Below are 17,321 nucleotides of genomic sequence, written 5' to 3'. Positions count from 1 at the left end.
TTCTGGTATTCTTTGTTTTCAGCCAAGATATCCATCTGACCCTGTGCCATGGTTTTTCTAAATCCAGCTTGAACTTCTGGCAGAACTATATGTACTATCTAGCTGTTTGTTGTTTTGGTTTCTTTTTTTTCATTTTCTTCAGCTGTATTTTGCTTACATGTGATAGCAATGATGTTGCTTAATAATTTACACATTCTGCAACAATGAATGAATGTGAACCCAAAATCTCTGTAAATGTTCATTAAAACTAATAAAATTTAATAATAATTTAAAAAAATAATTTACACATTCTGTTTGATTTACCGTTCTTCAGGATGGGAACAAATATGAATCTCTTCCAGTCAGTCATCCAGGGAAGCTGTCCTCCAAATTTCCTGGCATAGACTAATGAGCACATCCAAGGCTGCATCTTCCATTTGAAACACATCACTTGATATGCCATCAATTCATGTGGCCTTTTTTTTTTTTTTGTCAATTCCCTCAATGAAGTTTTTACTTATTCCTTATTACTTATAATGCTACTGATCCATATGGTACTATTTATGGCTCTTACTGGATCACATGGTACTTCCTGAAATATTTCAGAGTCAGCCAAATCTTTGTGGTACAGCGATTCTGTGTATTTCCTCCATCTTCTTTTGATGCTTCCTAGATTAGTCATATTTTGCACATAGTATTTCTAAGTACTACAATTCAAGGCCTGAATTTGTTTTTCAGTTCTTTCAGCTTGAGAAATGTCAAGCAAGTTCTTTCTTTTTTATTCTCCAAATCCAGCTCTCTGCATATTCCATCATAATTCTTTGCTTTGTCTTCTCAAGCAGCCATTTGAAGTCTTCTGTTCTGTCTAAAATTAAGACAAGTGTGTGTGTGAGGATTATATCCTCTCTTCAATATCCTGAATATCTTTTTAAATATCCTATTTAATCTTTATGCTGAGCAAATTATTCAAGAAGTTGGACTCTATGAAGAGGAATGTGGTGCCAAGATATGAGGAAGATTCATCAACAATCTATTTTGTGCAAATAACACAATCTTGCTTACTGAAAGTGAAGAGGACTTGAAACTCTTGCTGCAGAAGATCAAAGAATGCAATCTCCAATATGGACTGTATTTCAACTCCAAGAAAACAAAAATTCTCAAGACCGGTTCTGGAGACAAATGGCCGCAGGCCGGAACGGGACAGACCGGGCGAAGGAGGGAGCAAAGCAGCGCCAGCAGCCAGCGAGATGCAGCACCGAGCCTTCCTCCTCGCCCTCCTGGCCCTCCTGGCCCTCCTCGCCCTACTGGTGCTCACTTCCGCCGCAGCCAAATAGAAAGATCAAGTAAAGAAGGGCGGTTCGGGGAGCGAATGTGCGGAGTGGGCCTGGGGGCCCTGTACCCCCAGCAGCAAGGACTGCGGAGTGGGTTTCTGTGAGGGCACCTGCGGAACCCAGACCCAGCACATCCCGGTGCCGGGTGTCATGCAACTGGGAGAAGGAGTTTGGAGCCGGCTTAAAGTACAAGTTTGAGAGCTGGGGGGCGTGTGACGGAGGCACTGGCACCAAAGCCCGCCAGGGCACACTGAAGAAGGTGCGGCACAACGCCCAGTGCCAGGAGAACATCCTCGTGATGAAACCCTGCAACCCCAAGACCAAAACCAAGACCAAAGCCAAGAAAGGGAAGGGAAAGGACTAGAGGCCTGAATGCCAAGGAGCCTGGCTTCACCCTCCTGCAGGCCCAAGATATAACCCACCAGTGCCTTTTTTCTACACTAGCTTTATCAGTCACGCTCTGCCTCTCCTCCTCACTCCCCCACATATATCCCCTCACCCCAAGCACCCAGAGTGGGGAGGGTCCCTGGATTCTGGGAAGTTTGGGCCTCGTCCCAAAAATATTTGACTCCCACTTGCCCTCCCCACTCTGTTCTTTCCCACAATGACACCATGACTAAGAAACAAAATAAACCACCTTTCCCCCTTCCCCCCCAAAAAAAATTCTCACCACTGGACCAACATGCAACATCATGATATATGGAAAAAAAGAGTGAAACTGTAAATTACTTCATCGTACTTGTATTCACAATCAACACCCTTGGTACCAGCAGTCAGGAGATCAGGAGATGGATTGCATTAGGAAAGTCTGCAGTCAGAGACCTTTCCAAATCATTAAGGAATAATGATGTCAGTTTGAGAACTAAGGTACACTTGAGTCAGGCCATGGTTTTTTCAGTCATTTGCTATCCTTCTGACAGTTAGACAATGAAAAACAATGACAGAAGAAAAACTGATGTCTTTTAAACGTAGGGTTGGAGTACTGAATATTCTATAGATTGCCAAAAGAACAAACAAATATGTCTTTATTAAAGTGCAGCCAGAGTACTTCTTGAAGGCAAAGATAACAAAGCTTTGTCTCACATACTTTTGGTATGTTACTAGGAGAAGCTAATCCTTGGAGAGGGACATACTGCTCAGAAAGGTGAAGGGTTGATGAAAAGAATGACTTTCAACCAGATGGATTGACACAGTGACTACAGCAATGGGTCCAAGTACAACATATATGATGAGGACGGCACAGGATAGGACAGGATTCAGAAGTGTTGTTCACGAGGTCACTATGAGTAGTGCTCAAAGAGATCTAAGGATGACAGTACAGCACAGTATGTTAGGTCAAATGGGAAGAACGACTTCATAACAGGCTCAAGCAATAAAGGATAAATCTAAACCCTCAGGAAGAACTAAAGAGCAAACAAAAAATTTTAATTCCCTTATACTCATTGTTGTCAAATCATAACAGATCTATGGCTGACCCTTCAGTGAATTTCCACAGCTGTAAATCACACTTCAGGAGATTGTTCATCTTTCTCCTATGGAATACAGATGGATTTAACTATCACAGAAGCACAGCCTTTAGGTTAACAGTGCAACTCTCTATGGGTTAGAACTAAGAACTCAATTAATTCAAGATTCATAATTCTTTGCATGACTAATGGTGTTCCAGCTTTAATACGAACATCAAACAGGCATTTCATAATACATTTAATCAGTCCTAAAGTAATTACTTCTTTAATTAAAATAACTAATGCAGTTTATGATATTGAACGTAACCAAGAACCAATGCTATTAGGCAATCCGTTAAAAATGTCTAAGATGAAAGCAAGCACACTTGCTATTGCATATAGCTGTGTAGATTATTGGTAAATTTTTCTTAGTGTTTTGTTCTACTTCTCTTGAGGTTTTTATTCAAGTGCAACAAGAAGTGTTAGCATAACACTAAGCCCACTTTGTTAAACCAAAATGAAAACAAGAGTTATCATGTTACTAATACAACTTTAGCAAGGGAGTCTAAAGATTTCACTTGAGCAGTTATTCAATCTGCACTATCAGCAATTTAAGCCATCAAGGCAAATACATTACAGGTAGATTTTTTTCAAATTGAATGACCCTCTGTTAGGGTAGAAAGGTTGAGAAATATTTATCCTTGTCCAGGCTATTCAGCTATGTTATTATTCATGGCCATGAAATCAGAATGCATAGCTTGCCCTTCACTGGGTTTTCAGAGGCTGTAAATAACATGAAAGGAGATTGTTCATCTTTCTCCCACAGAGCAGCTGGATTTTAACTACTTGCCTTTGGGTTGGCAGTGCAACTCCTTATCCATTAAATTTAATCCTTTCCACAGATTCTCAATGGAATCTTTTAATTTTTGCTTCCCTCCACCCAATATAAACAACTATTTTGCTTAATAAAATGTTTTGAAATTGTGAATTTTAGCTATCAAAAGTTTTCTTAATCTGGGAGAAATATTCTTTAAGAATTCTACACAGCACACAGGAGCAATGATCTTATAAATCACTACCTAACTTGGGAGAGACTGGAGAACATTATGCTAAGTGAACAAACTCAGTCCCATAAGAAAAATACTGTTTAAGACCATGATTGTAGAAATAGATAACTAGTAAACTGTATGTGAGGATCTCAAGGGGGGTAGCAGAGGGGTGAGGATGTGGGATGTGATTGGTAATCATAGGGTCGCACAATATGATAAGTGGAGGGAGGGATGGGTTAAGGAAATAGGAAAGATCCAGTGTGAAAAACAATGTATATAAACATTGTAAGTAGAACAATATAATTTTCTTTAATTTTTTAAAAAATATAGAATTAAATACTGACATTATTGGAATCATGGAGCCAAAACCAACTCAGAACTGGCCCTTCATCAGGTTTCAGAGGCTGTAAATCACACGAGAATAGATTAGTCAACTTTCTCTCTCAAAGCAGCTGGTAGATTAAAAGTGCCTACCTTAGGGTTGGCAGTGCAACTCTCTATTGTCTAAGTTACTAGTTTAATGAAATAATGAGCTTTTATATTAACGAAACAATAATTAGAGAGGCCATCTGTTTGTCTGCTCAGTGTAAGAAGAGTAGGGGCAGCATAGTGACAGGCACTTTTGACTTCTATTAACAGAAAAGTATCTCCATCAACAACACCTCAATTACCAAATTTATTCTTATGAGGTCAGAATTGGCCTCCCCCTTCTGTATCTACTTCTATTAATTTTACCAACTAGCCTTCCCATCATGTTCCTCTACTGTTCACAGAGATTTCAGAGACCTCCAAATAAAAAAAGTGAATAATAGCCAATCCTGCTTCCTATTCTCTCTTAATCTTGGAGCTCTACTAAAATCTGTCCACTATGAGTGACCTTTGCTGTCTTTGACACACTAATGGCATCATAGCGACCTACAAGTTACCTCAGTACAGCAAACTACCAAATAAGTGTTGTACTAAGGACGTATAATTTCCCCAATACACAAATTAACGAATTAGTGTTGTATCTCTCTCTAATAGTAAATCAAGCATACAAAAATGTTGTTACTAGATACAATTGAAACTTGCACAGATGTGGCAGGATGTGCTTTGCTTCTAGAAGAGTGTCAAAAAGTTCCAGCTGAGACTCATACCTGGAACACTGGGTTAAAATCCCAGATGTGGATATTAACGTCAATTGGAAGTCCCTGCTGAATTCTTGAGGCAAAGCAAAATATTACAATGATATGTACAAGGAGTTGGAGTCAGAAAATCAAAAGGATGGAACTCGCTCAGCATTTCTTAAGCTCAAGGAACTGAAGAACAAATCCAAACCTTGAGTTGCTATAATCAAAGATGCTTTCACCAGAATGTTAAATGATCCAGGAAGTATTAAAAGAAGATGGAAAGAATATACTGAGTCATTGTATCGAAAGGAATTGGCAGACACAAAAGAATTTCATGAAATAACATATGAGCAAGATTCTATGGTGATGAAAGAAGTTCAAACTGCTTTGAAGGAAATAAAAAATAAGGCTCGAGGAATAGATGGTATAGCAATTGACATATTTCAGCTAACAGATGCTGCCCTGGACGTGCTCACCAACTTGTGCCAAGAAATCTGGAGAACAACCACTTGGCCAACTGACTGGAAGAGATATATATTTGTTCCTATCCCAAAGAAAGGTGACCCAACAGAGTGTGGAAACTATAGAACAATCTCACTCATTTCACATGCAAGCAAGATTTTACTGAAGATTATCCAAAAACGACTGGAACAGTGCATCAGCAGAGAACTGCCAGAAGTCCAGGCTGGGTTTAGAAAGGGCCATGGTACTAGGGATATTGTAGCTGATGTTAGATGGATCTTAGCTGAAAACAGAGAATACCAGAGGAATGTCTATCTGTGTTTCATTGACTATGCAAAGGCATTTGACTGTGTGGATCATAACAAACTGTGGCTGACTCTGAGAAGAATGGGAATACCAGAACACTTGATCGTGCTAATGTGAAACCTATACTTGGACCAGGAGGCAGTCGCCAGAACAGAGCAAGGGAACACTGCATGGTTCAAAATTGGGAAGGGCGTATGCCAGGATGCATCCTATCTCCATACCTTTTCAACCTATATGCAGAACAGATTATCCGGGAGGCTGGGCTCTATGAGGAGAAATGTGGGGTCAAGATTGGAGGATGATTTATCAACAATCTGTGTTATGCGGATGACACAACCCTGTTTGCTAAAACTGAAGAGGACCTGAAGCACCTGCTGCAGAGGGTCAAGGACTGCAGCCTCCAATACAGATTGAGACTCACATCAAGAAGACAAAGATTCTCACCACTGGGCCAATTGGCAGCATCAGGATGGATGGTGAAGAGATTGAGATTGTACACAGCTTTAGTTTGCTTGGCTCCACAGTCAACACTCTTGGCACCAGTAGCCAGGAAATTAAAAGGCACATTGCCATGGGAAAGTCTGCTGTTAGGGACCTCTCCAAAGTACTGAAGAGCAACAGTATCTCTCTGGAGACTAAGGTGTGTTTGATACAGGCCATGGTCTTCATAATCACTTGTTATGCATCAGAGAGTTGGACAATGACCAAGGAGGATAGAAGGAGAATTGATGCCTTTGAGCTGTGGTGCTAGAGAAGAGTATTGAGGGTACCGTGGACTGCTAGGAAAACAAACAGATTCATCCTGGAAAGGGTTAAACTGGGTGGCTCCTTAGAGGCAAGGATTCTGAGGCTCCATCTAACATACTTTGGACATGTTGTGAGGAGAGACCGGTCCTTGGAGAAGGACATCATGCTTGGTAGGGTGGAGGGACGGTGCAGGAAGGGAAGGCCCTCTATGAGGTGGATCAATTCAGTGACTGGGATAATCGGGATGGGAGTGTCAGAGACAGTGCGATTGGCACAGGACAGAGCAGAGCTTAGGGCTGTTGTACATAGGGTCGCTATGAGTCATAAATGACTTGACGGCACATAACAACAACAACTGTGTCTCACAAAAGGCCCAAGGGCCCAAATGACTGTTTTAACAAAAAAAGCTTAACTTCTGGGTCTTACTGACCCAAATATGAGGGCCAAGCCAGGAAATGGCTTGTTAATCAAAAAAAGCTTGACTTCTGGGTCTCACCAGTCCACATAGGCCTATGCCAGAGAATGACCTGCAAATCAAGAGAAGTATGGAATATCATGAAATTTATATTTGTGCTTTATTGACTATGCAAAGGCATTTGACTGTATCATAACAAATTATGGCTAATCTTGATAAGAATGGGAATCCCAAAACACTTAATAGTGCTTTATGCAAAAACTATACCTAGGCCAAGAGGCAGTCATATAAGCAAAGGAAGCTTACGTGGTTTAAAATTTAAAAAAGAATTGTCAGGGTTGTATCCTCTCTCCATACCTACTCAATCTGTATGCTAAATTGTTCGAGAAGTAGGACTCTATGAAAAGGAATGTGGCAGAAAGAGGGATATCATGCTTGGAAAGGTAGAGAGTCAGTGAAAGAGAGGGAGACTCTCAACCAGATAAACTGACACAGTGACTGCTGCAATGGGCTCTAGTGTGTGAGAAATTGTGAGGATTTCACAGGATAGGACAGGATTCATATCTGTTCTTCATGCTACCACTATGGTCATACTCAACACATCTAACAGCAATAGCCTTACCAAGGTTCTCACTGCTCTACTACTGGCTCCAAAATCCATTGCTATGGCCAAACAGATCTGGTAAAACCATACTTAAAGTTATGAGGTTTATTAGAAAAGTTAACAGGTTACAATGTAGGTTGATAACAGAACACAATTCTTTAGTTGGGACAGCTTATCTAGCATATACTCAAGTCCTTTGACCTTTAGCCTCACAACTTAGTTGTGAGTCAATGTTACAGAGCTCTCTCAAGTCTTGCCAATTATGACATCAACTCTCAGTCTTTGCAAGCTTTAGCTAAGGCCCTTGGCACCAGCTCCATGACACCAGTCCCAAGTTCATTGTCTCATGGTGGTGTCTGGTTCTCTGTAGATCTGGTTGAACAGCCTGTGAATCTCTGGCACTGAGGTAAGCATGCTGTTTTTTCTGCTTTACTTCCTTCCTGGTAAGAAAAGTTCCATCTTCTGTCGCTACACCAGGTCAATTTAAACAGGTGGAATGGTAAAATTGACCAATGAAATATTGAGTCATTGTTGTTTTTAAGTGCCATTTATTCGATGATGACTCAGTAAACCTATTATAAATGAATCTGAAGCTTGCTCTATCCTGTGCTACCCTGAACATCTTTGACACACTGCAGACCACCATTACAGTCACTTTATCAATCCATCTCATTGAGAGTCTTCTCCTCCTTCACTAACCCTCTACCTTTCCAAGCATGATATACTTTAATAAGAGCTAGCACCTTCTAATATTCCCAAAGTATGAAACAAAGTTTAATTATCCTTGCCTCCAAGGAGCACCATCCTATTTTATGTTTCTACTTGAGCCATGATTGTTGTTGTTGTTATTAGGTGCCAGCAAGTTGAGTATGACTCACAGTGACCCTATGAAGAAAAGATCTGAACCTAGTTCTGCCTTGTGCCCTCCTCACACTTCCTGACACACAAGAGCCCATTGCAGCAGTCACCATGTCAATTCACTAGTTGAGGGTCTTCCTCTCCTTTGCCGACCCTCCACCCTTCCCAGCATCATGTCCCTCTCCAAGGAATAGCCCCTCCGAGCAACATGCCCAAAGTATGTGAAACAAAGTCTCACTATTCTTGACCCCAAAGAGCACCATGACTGCACCCTCTCCAGGACATATCTGTTCTCTTGCCCGTCCATGGGATGTTCAGTGCTCTTCTCCAATACCACAGCTCAAAGGCATCAATTTTTTTCTGTCATCCTTATTCATTGTCTATCTTTCAAATGCATAGCTAGTAATTGCGAAGACCATGGCCTGGTTTAGGTGCACTTTAGTCTCTAGACTGACATTGTTACTTTTCATCACTTTGGAGAGGTCCCTGAGAGCATAAGGGAATAAAATAAATATCTATAAGGTCTGTCACCAAAGATCAATTTTTTGATGGGACTGCTAGAGAAAAGAACAGTTCAAAATCATTGACATCTCCAAGACAATATCTGAAATCCACACAACCATTTATGGATATTTCTGATGCTGATTTATGAACTCTGGTAAAAGCAATTAATTCAGCTTGTTGATCATAGGTAAGCTGGGGAAAGACCTGGATTTTAAGAATCTCATTAGAAATTGTTATAGCATGTGTAGCTGATAATTAAAGCTAGTAGGATAATGATTTTTTTAATTTTTTTTTCCAAATTTATTTTATTTCATTATTTTTTGTGTGTACCGTCAAATCAGATCTGACTGGTACAGGAGGAGATTGTTCCTCCTTCTCCAGCAGAGCATCTGAGGATAATGATTTAAGTTGAAGTCATCCACAAACAAAAATAAATCGAGTTAAGGATATCTCTTTTAAATCCCTTTGGGGAGTCAAAATTTGTCCAAGTAGGTCCAGAAAATTGTGTATACAATGATTTTACTAATTTAAAGAAGAAGGGTGACAAGATTTAAATAAGCCACAGAGTGAAGTTTCATATTGGTGTGGCCAGAATAAGAATTTCATAGGAAGTGATGTAATTCACAGAGAGGTTTTGAACCAAGCAAATTATGTACAGCAGATAATAGGTGGAGCACATAAACAGCTTAAAATAAATTCCCAGTATTATGCCAGCAGAGTTTTCTCTTAACTTGGCACTTGCACATACTCCTCAAAGACAATAAGCTGCAGGGTCAGATGAAAACTATAGTAGTCTACAAGTCTTTTTATATACCCAATGTCTCTGCCTACAGTGTTTCAGACACTTTGTATATGAGCAAGGGGAAATCTAGATAATAGGAAAATCCAGGGCAAGTATATTTGCCAGAGCTTCTTTCAGTTTAACATTTCTTTGATCCTCTGGAGCTTAGTGGTAAGGAGTTGTATTACTAACTCAAAGGCTGATGGTTTGAACCCACCAGCTGTTCCAAGGGAGAAAGATGGGCAATATCCTCCCTTTTAAAACCTTTTAAAACCTACTGATGGGTCAGTTATGAGTCAATTCCAACTCAATGGCACATAACAATATCAACAACAGTGCACATAGAAGAGAATATGGTGTGAAGACTTTCAAATATTTATATATGTGTTGTACCAAAATGAGGTTGGAGACATAACACTCCCTGACCTCAAAACCTACTACACAGCAGTGGTAGACAAAACAGCATAGTGCTGGTACAATGACAGGCATATCAACCAATGGAACAGAATTGAGAACCCAGAAATAGACCCAGCTATCTATGATCAACTGATATTCAACAAGGAAAGCAAAGCTATCAAATGGGGAAATGACAACCTCTTCAACAAATGGTGCTGGCAAAACTGGACTTCTACCTGTAGAAAGCTGAAACAGGATCCACATCTCACACCATACACAAAAATCAACTCAAGGTGGATCAGAGACCTGGGCATAAGGCCCCAAACCAAAACGTTCTTAATAGACAAACTGGGATCAAGCATAGAAGCACTAGTCCAAGGTATAAAGAGACTGCCAAATACAACCAGAAATGCACAATCTAAAGAGGATAAAATTGATGCATGGGACCTTCTAAAGATTAAATTTCTATGGACATCAAAACCATTTTCCAACAGAGTGAAAAGAAAACCTACAGACTGAAAACAAACATTTGGTAATACCATCTCAGACAAAAGTCTTATAAGAAAAATTTACAGAATACTCCAAGGCCTCCACAAGAAAAAGACTGATAACCCAATTACAAAACGGGCAAAAGACATGGAAAGAATTTTCACAGAGGACGATATTCTAATGGCAAACAGACACATGAAGAAATGCTCCAAATCACTGGCAACAAAAGAGATGCAAATCACAACCACAATGAGGTACCATCTCCCTCCACTAAGAGTGGCAAAGTTTAACAGGGCAGAAAGTAATAGATGTTGTAGAGGATGTGACAAGAAAGGAACTCTTATACATTGTTGGTGGGATTGGAAAACGGTACAACTATTCTGGAAGGCAATTTGGTGTTTCCTTAAAAAGCTGAACATAGAAATTCCATATGACCCAGCAATTCCACTACTTGGAATACACCCTGAGAATGTGACAACTGAGGCACAAACTGAGATTTGTACACCAATGTTCACAGCAGCATTATTCACCATCACAAGAACATGGAAACAGCCCAAATGTCCAACCACAAATGAATGAATTAAGAAATTATGGTACATTCACGCAGTGGAATACTATGCAGCATGCAAGAGCAATAGCTTTGTAAACTATTACCAAACTTGGTAGGGACTGGAGAGCATTATGCTGAGTGAACTAACTCAGTCACATAAGGATAAATATTGTATAAAATCATTGTTGTAGAATGAGTATAAGAATCCAGGAGGGATGGGAGAGGCTGGAAGCAGAGAGAAGTGGATGCACAGAGGGAACAGGGGATTAATCGTTGGGTTGTACAATTTGATGAGTGGGGAGGTGATGGGAATTGAAAGAATTTGTTCAAATTTGTATTAGAATTTTGTAAATAAACTAATAAAAAGGAAAAAAGTCAACTTGGGGAGGGGGAAAGGACAGAGGTGTTAAAATGTGCAATAATGAATGAATGAAAATCTAACTTTTCTGTAAACGTTTGTTAAAATGACAATTAAAATAAAAAATTTTTATTTAAAAAAAGGACAAATTAGGAATCCAAATTCTATCAAGACCACAAAAAAAAAAAACCCAAACAACCAAAAACCAAGACCACAAAACCCTAGAAGCCATTTTTAGTTCTAGAGATTTGAGCCTTCTCCTGTCCCATACCATCCCTACAATCTCTGCCACGCTCGAGTCCATTGTTACACTGTCAATGCATCTCATTGACAGTCTTCCTTTCTTTCTTTCACTGCATCCTCTACTTTTCCCAGTATAATGGTTTGGGGGATTTTTCCCCAAAAAATTAGCTCCTCTTGACAACATGCCCAAGAAATGAGAGACAAACTTTCACTACCTTAGCATGTTGGTTGCATATCCTTCAAGCCAATTTATTTTTCCTTTTGGCAGCCCATGGGATACTCTTCACCAACACAATTCAAAGGCATCAATTCTTCTTCAGTCCTCCTTATTCCCAGTCCAACTTTCAGATGCACAGGAAGCAACAGAAAATAACATAGCTGAGATTAGTACAAATTTGTCTTTTATCTGATATCTTCTGTTCCTTAAAAATTTAAAGTGGTCCTTCACAGACTTCCCCAAGTCAGCACGCCTTTTGATTTCTTGACTGCTATTACTGTTGTGTTGTTTGTGGATGCAAGTAAACGGAAATGGTTGACTATTTCAACCTTTTCACCATCTTCAGTGACTAGGGATGATAGAAGGAGAAGTGATGCCTTTGAGCTGTGGTGCTGGAGAAGACTATTGAATATACCATGGACTGCTAGAAGAACAAACAGGTTTGTCCTAGAGAGGGTGAGATCAGACTGCTTCTTGGAGGCAAGGACTCTAAAGCTTCATCTGACATACTTTGGACATGTCCTTGAAGAGGAATGTCACGCTTGAGAGGGTTGAAAAACAGTACAAGAGAGGAAGACTCTCAATGAAATGGATTGATTCAATGACTAGGGTAAGGGGGTAGGTGTGTCAGATATAATAAGATTGGCAAAGTATAGAGCAGGGTTTAGGGATGTTTAACATAGGGTAGCTATGAATCACAGGTGATTAGAACATAACAACAACAACAATCATGGTGTTATCTATCCGTGGAGAGGATTTTTGTCTTCTGATGTTGAAATGTAACATAATGAAATCCATAATCTTTGATTTTATTCATTAAGTATTTGGGGTTTTCTTCTGTTTCTGCAAGCAATGTTTTATCATCTGCATGGCACAGGTTGTTGATGAGTTTTTCTTGTAAACCTGATGCCATATTTTTCTTCCTATAATCCAACCCCTTAGATTACTTGCTTAGTATGTATATTAGATAGGTATAGATAAAGGATGCAAACCAATCATACACATTCCCTAATTTTAAATGATGCACTGTTCCCTTGTTTTGTTTGGATAGCTGCTTCTTGGTCTATGTATAGTTTTCACAGGAGCTTGATTAAGTGTTCCAGAATTCCCATTTTTCTCAATGTTATCCATAATTTGTTAGGATTCACACAATCAAACAGAAAAAGAAAAAATGCTTCCTGTTATTCAGAGTCAATAGAAATTCTGTCATCAATATATTTGCTGAAAATCTAAGGATATTAGTAAATCGTCGACATAATGCAGCAATTTAGATTCATTTTCTAAATTTTACATATTGTAAAGGGAGCTCTGGTGGCCCACTGGCAAGAAGCTGTGCTGCAATCCTGAAGGTGCATGGTTTGAATACACCAGATGCTCTGCTGGAGAAAGATGGGAAAATCTCTTCCTGTGTCAGTCGGATCTGAATCAATGGCACAAAACAACAACAAAATTAGAGTTCTGTAAATACTCAGAGAGTATCAAGTGAAATAGGTAGACATCTCTGAATATTACTACTAAGTAAATTGTTGATTTTCCCAAGTAAAAGTAAATATTGACTCTTTAGGTAAATTGGTACACTAAAGAAGATGAAACAAAGATCAATTAACTGTGTAGCATCCAGAAGAACACTGAAAATGAAGGAATAACAATGTAGTTAATAACTCAAATGTTCTGAGAAAATCTCTGGGCTCTACGACTTGAGTTTATAAACAGGAAGCACAGGGGTACCATAAGGACTAGAACAATGAACAATCAATATTTTAGCAAGAAAGTTTTGAATAGAAACTAGTCCTATAGCTTCTTGTCTAAGGGGGAAATAACCTCATAGAGGAATCTTTTGCAGAAGTTTAGAAGTCTTGGAATTTAAAAAAAAAAAAAAGACATCTTGGATTTCGCGTTCTGTTGATAAAGACATATCCCATATCATTATGTGTGGTGGCCCATAAGGTTTCAGGAATTAAAAGTCAAAGGGAAGTACATTGGGAGAAGTGGTTATCTCTGTGTATGACAAACAACAAGCAGTTTCTTCCCTTTGAGCTAATTCTAGTTCAATTTCTTCATTAAGAGTTTTTAGAACATCAGGCAAGTTTATCATTTCTAGATTTTCTATGATTTATAAATGGCAACTCCATTGGATAAAAGATCTTGGTCTAATAAATTTACAAAAGTGTCAAGAATAAGCAAAAGCCGTTCAACAAGGCTAAAAGGTATTGGAGGCTCAGAGTTAATCAAGATTTTTTTCCCCCTCATCTTTGTTGCCTCCTCCATTATTTCAAAAGTTGTAAATTATCTCAAATTCTTTTCCAAGAGAATGTTCCATGGATTTCATCTAAAAGTAATATGGCTGCTAATACTTTTTAAAAAATCTAATATTTCGGTGACAGAGGCATTGGCTTTTACAGTTAAAAATGTATCTAGATGCCTTCTATTAGTCTCCAATAATCTGCTAGGAATGAAAGCAAGGATTATGTTGAGGAACAGAAGGGTTCCAGCTAGATAGTGAAATGCAAAAATGTAAAAATGCTGGAGGAAAGGGGCAGATTTTACAGATGAAAGTCTGTTAGGTTTATGTAACTTCTCTGTTGTTGTTGTTGTTGTTGTTATGTGCCGTCGAGTTGCTTGCGACTCATAGCAACCCTGTGTACAAGAGTCCTAAACTCTGCTCTATCTTGTGCCAACCTCATCATCTCCAACACACTCACTCCCACCACTCCAATCACAGAATCAAGCCATCTCATCAAGGGTCTTCCTCTCCTGTGTCATCCCTCCACTCTCTCAAACATAATGTCCTTCTCCAAAGGCCAGTCCCTCCTTGCAATATCCCCACAGTATGTCAGCCGAAGCCTCAGAATACTTGACTCCAAGGAGTATTTCGTCTTCACTCTCTCCAGGACAAACCTATTTGTTCTCCTAGCAGTCCATTGTATGTATATTCAACACTCTTCTCCAGCACTACAGCTCAAAGGCATTAATTCTCCTTCTATCATCCCTAGTCACTGTCCAGATTTCTGATGCATAGCATGTAATTGCGATACTATAGCCCAGATCAGGTGCACCTTAGTCTCCAGCCTGCTATCATTCCTCTTCAGTACTCTGGAGAAGTTCCTGACAGCTGACTTTCTCAAAGCAATTTGTCTCTTGTTTTCCTGGCTGCTGTTACCAAGAGTGTTGACTGTGGAGCCAAGTAAACTAAAACTGTCAACTATATCAATCTCTTCACCACTCATACTGATGCTGTCAATTTGCCCAGTCGTGAGAATCTTTGTTTTCTTGAGGTTGAGCCTCAATACATATTGAAGACTGCAGTCCTTGACCTTCTGCAGCAAGCGCTTCAGGTCCTCCTCAGTTTCAGCCAGCAGGGTTGTATCATCTGCATAACGCAGGTTGTTGATGACTCTTCCACCAGTCCTGATGCCGCATTCCTCCTCATACAGCCCAGAGTCCCAGATGATCTGTTCTGCATACAGATTGAAAAGATATGGAGACAGAACATATCCCTGGCAGACCCCCTTCTTGATTTTGAACCTCGATCAGTTTACTAAAGATTTGCTGGAGCCTCCCTGCACACTTTGAAAGAAAGAACAAGAAGTTGTTTCACAAATTATGCAACAAGGAATGAATTTTTTTCTTAAAAAAAGTGAACTTGGAGGTGGGTAGGGAGGGAAATGTGCAACAATGAATAAATGGAAACCCAAGTTTTCTATAAACATTCGTTAAAATCACAATAAGAAATTGTTAACAAAAATAGTTGTCTTCTGAGAATGAAGTTGTTTGTATGAAAGTTTTTTGCTCACAAACTTCCTGGTGCAAGTGTGGAGCAACCTTTCTGAAAATACTTGCAAAGGCAAGTGGTTCAAGTCCACCAGCTGCTCTGCAAGAGAAGGATGGGTAATCTCCTCCCATGTGATTAAATGCCTCTGAAAAACTGCTGGAAGGTCAACTATGAATTGGTTCCAAGTTGATGATACGATACACAAGAACAACCACCATCACCACCTTTGTTCTTCTTCATTCTAGTTTCTCATAAATCCCCAGAACTTGTAATTTGGAGGCCATTCAAATGCCTCTATAGATTTTGAGTGCACTAACCCATTTTATTTCATTTAGAATCAATGTTATCAAAGTATATTATGTTTTAGTATACCTAGTATATCACAAAGAAAACACAAGGTTACTACAATCAGTCCCAATTTTTGTTAATTAAACACCAACCACCCAAATAACAAAAATGGGCTTTGGAGTCATATAGAATCTTGTAGAAATGCTGGCTTCACCAATAACCCTTTAGGAGAAAGGAGATAAATCAATGACCATTGTAAGACATGATAAACTGGACAGTTTCCTTCTTCTCATGATTTATGGTGTGTGTTAGTAAAATAAGGACAAACAGCATGTGTCAGATTCATAATTCAGGTTCCCTGTGCTTTAAAATAAAAGCAATATATAGAAAAATTTAATTTTTAGGAAAAGACATGATGCTTGGAAAAATAAAGGATCAGTGAAGAAAAGGAAGATTCTCAAATGAGATGCATTGACATAGTGATTGTGAAGACTGCAAGATTGTGAGGATGGCACACGATTGGGTTGGTTGAGGTCTGTTGTGTGTAAAAAGCATTCCTAGCACTTAGGGTTGACTTTTCAGCACCTAATAACAACATAGTTATAAAGGTTAATACCATTTTATTGTTAATAATAAATTCCTACTACTGACATTAATAAAATTTTAATTACTTTTAGTAAAATTTAAATATATAATCACTTACCCTGATTGTGATTATGTTGGGTAGTGATTTCAAGCTAGAAAAATTTACAGAAGAGTTCTCATTTGCACCTATAACTTTTCAATCCAGTAATCAAAATACCAAACCCAAAATGGATTCTAAAGATCTCATTCATTGAAGAGAAACAAACATCTCACCAACTTTACTTGTTTAATAGAATATTTGTTTGAATCATTCATAACCCTTAGATAGCACAGCAAAGGAAATGTCAACAAATAAAAACCTGACAAAATTCTTTAAAAATGTATGTTGTGGTTCTTATTAGGAGTCATTGGGTCATTCTGACCAATAGCAGTTTTGTGAACAACAGAATGAAACATTGCTTGATTCTCACAATCTGTGCTGTGTTGTGTTGTGTTGTGTTGTGTCATGTTGTCTCATGTTGTGTTGTGTTGAAGTCCATTGTAAAAGTTACTGGCCTAGTCCATCCATATACTTGAAGGTTTTCCTCTTTTCCAAGGATCATCCATTTTTCTAAATATGTCTTTCTCTGTGGACTTGTCCTACTGAGAACATGCCCAAAGTATGTTACTCAAAGTCTCATCACCCTTGCCTCTATTGAGTATACTGGCTGCCCTTTTTCCAAGACAGACAAAAGGAGTTTTTGTTTTGTTTTTCTTTGCCTTTTCTGGTTTTGGGGGGAAGGCTATAGTATATTCAATATACTTCACAAACAATATAATCCTAAGGCTTTGAT

At 39.0% G+C, this 17,321-nt stretch overlaps 1 pseudogene; it reads left to right on the top strand.

Moving 5' to 3' along the window:
* Positions 1–1,226: 1,226 nt before the first annotated feature.
* On the top strand, positions 1,227–1,674 carry LOC102850040 (annotated as a pseudogene).
* The last annotated feature ends 15,647 nt before the right edge of the window (positions 1,675–17,321 follow it).

This window comes from Elephantulus edwardii, unplaced genomic scaffold, assembly GCF_000299155.1.
Source record: "Elephantulus edwardii isolate Elephantulus edwardi_28Jun2011 unplaced genomic scaffold, EleEdw1.0 scaffold00084, whole genome shotgun sequence".
In the NCBI taxonomy this organism is placed as follows: domain Eukaryota; kingdom Metazoa; phylum Chordata; class Mammalia; order Macroscelidea; family Macroscelididae; genus Elephantulus; species Elephantulus edwardii.
Note: the sequence above shows the minus strand (reverse complement) of the source record. Positions and strands in the feature narration are given on the sequence as shown.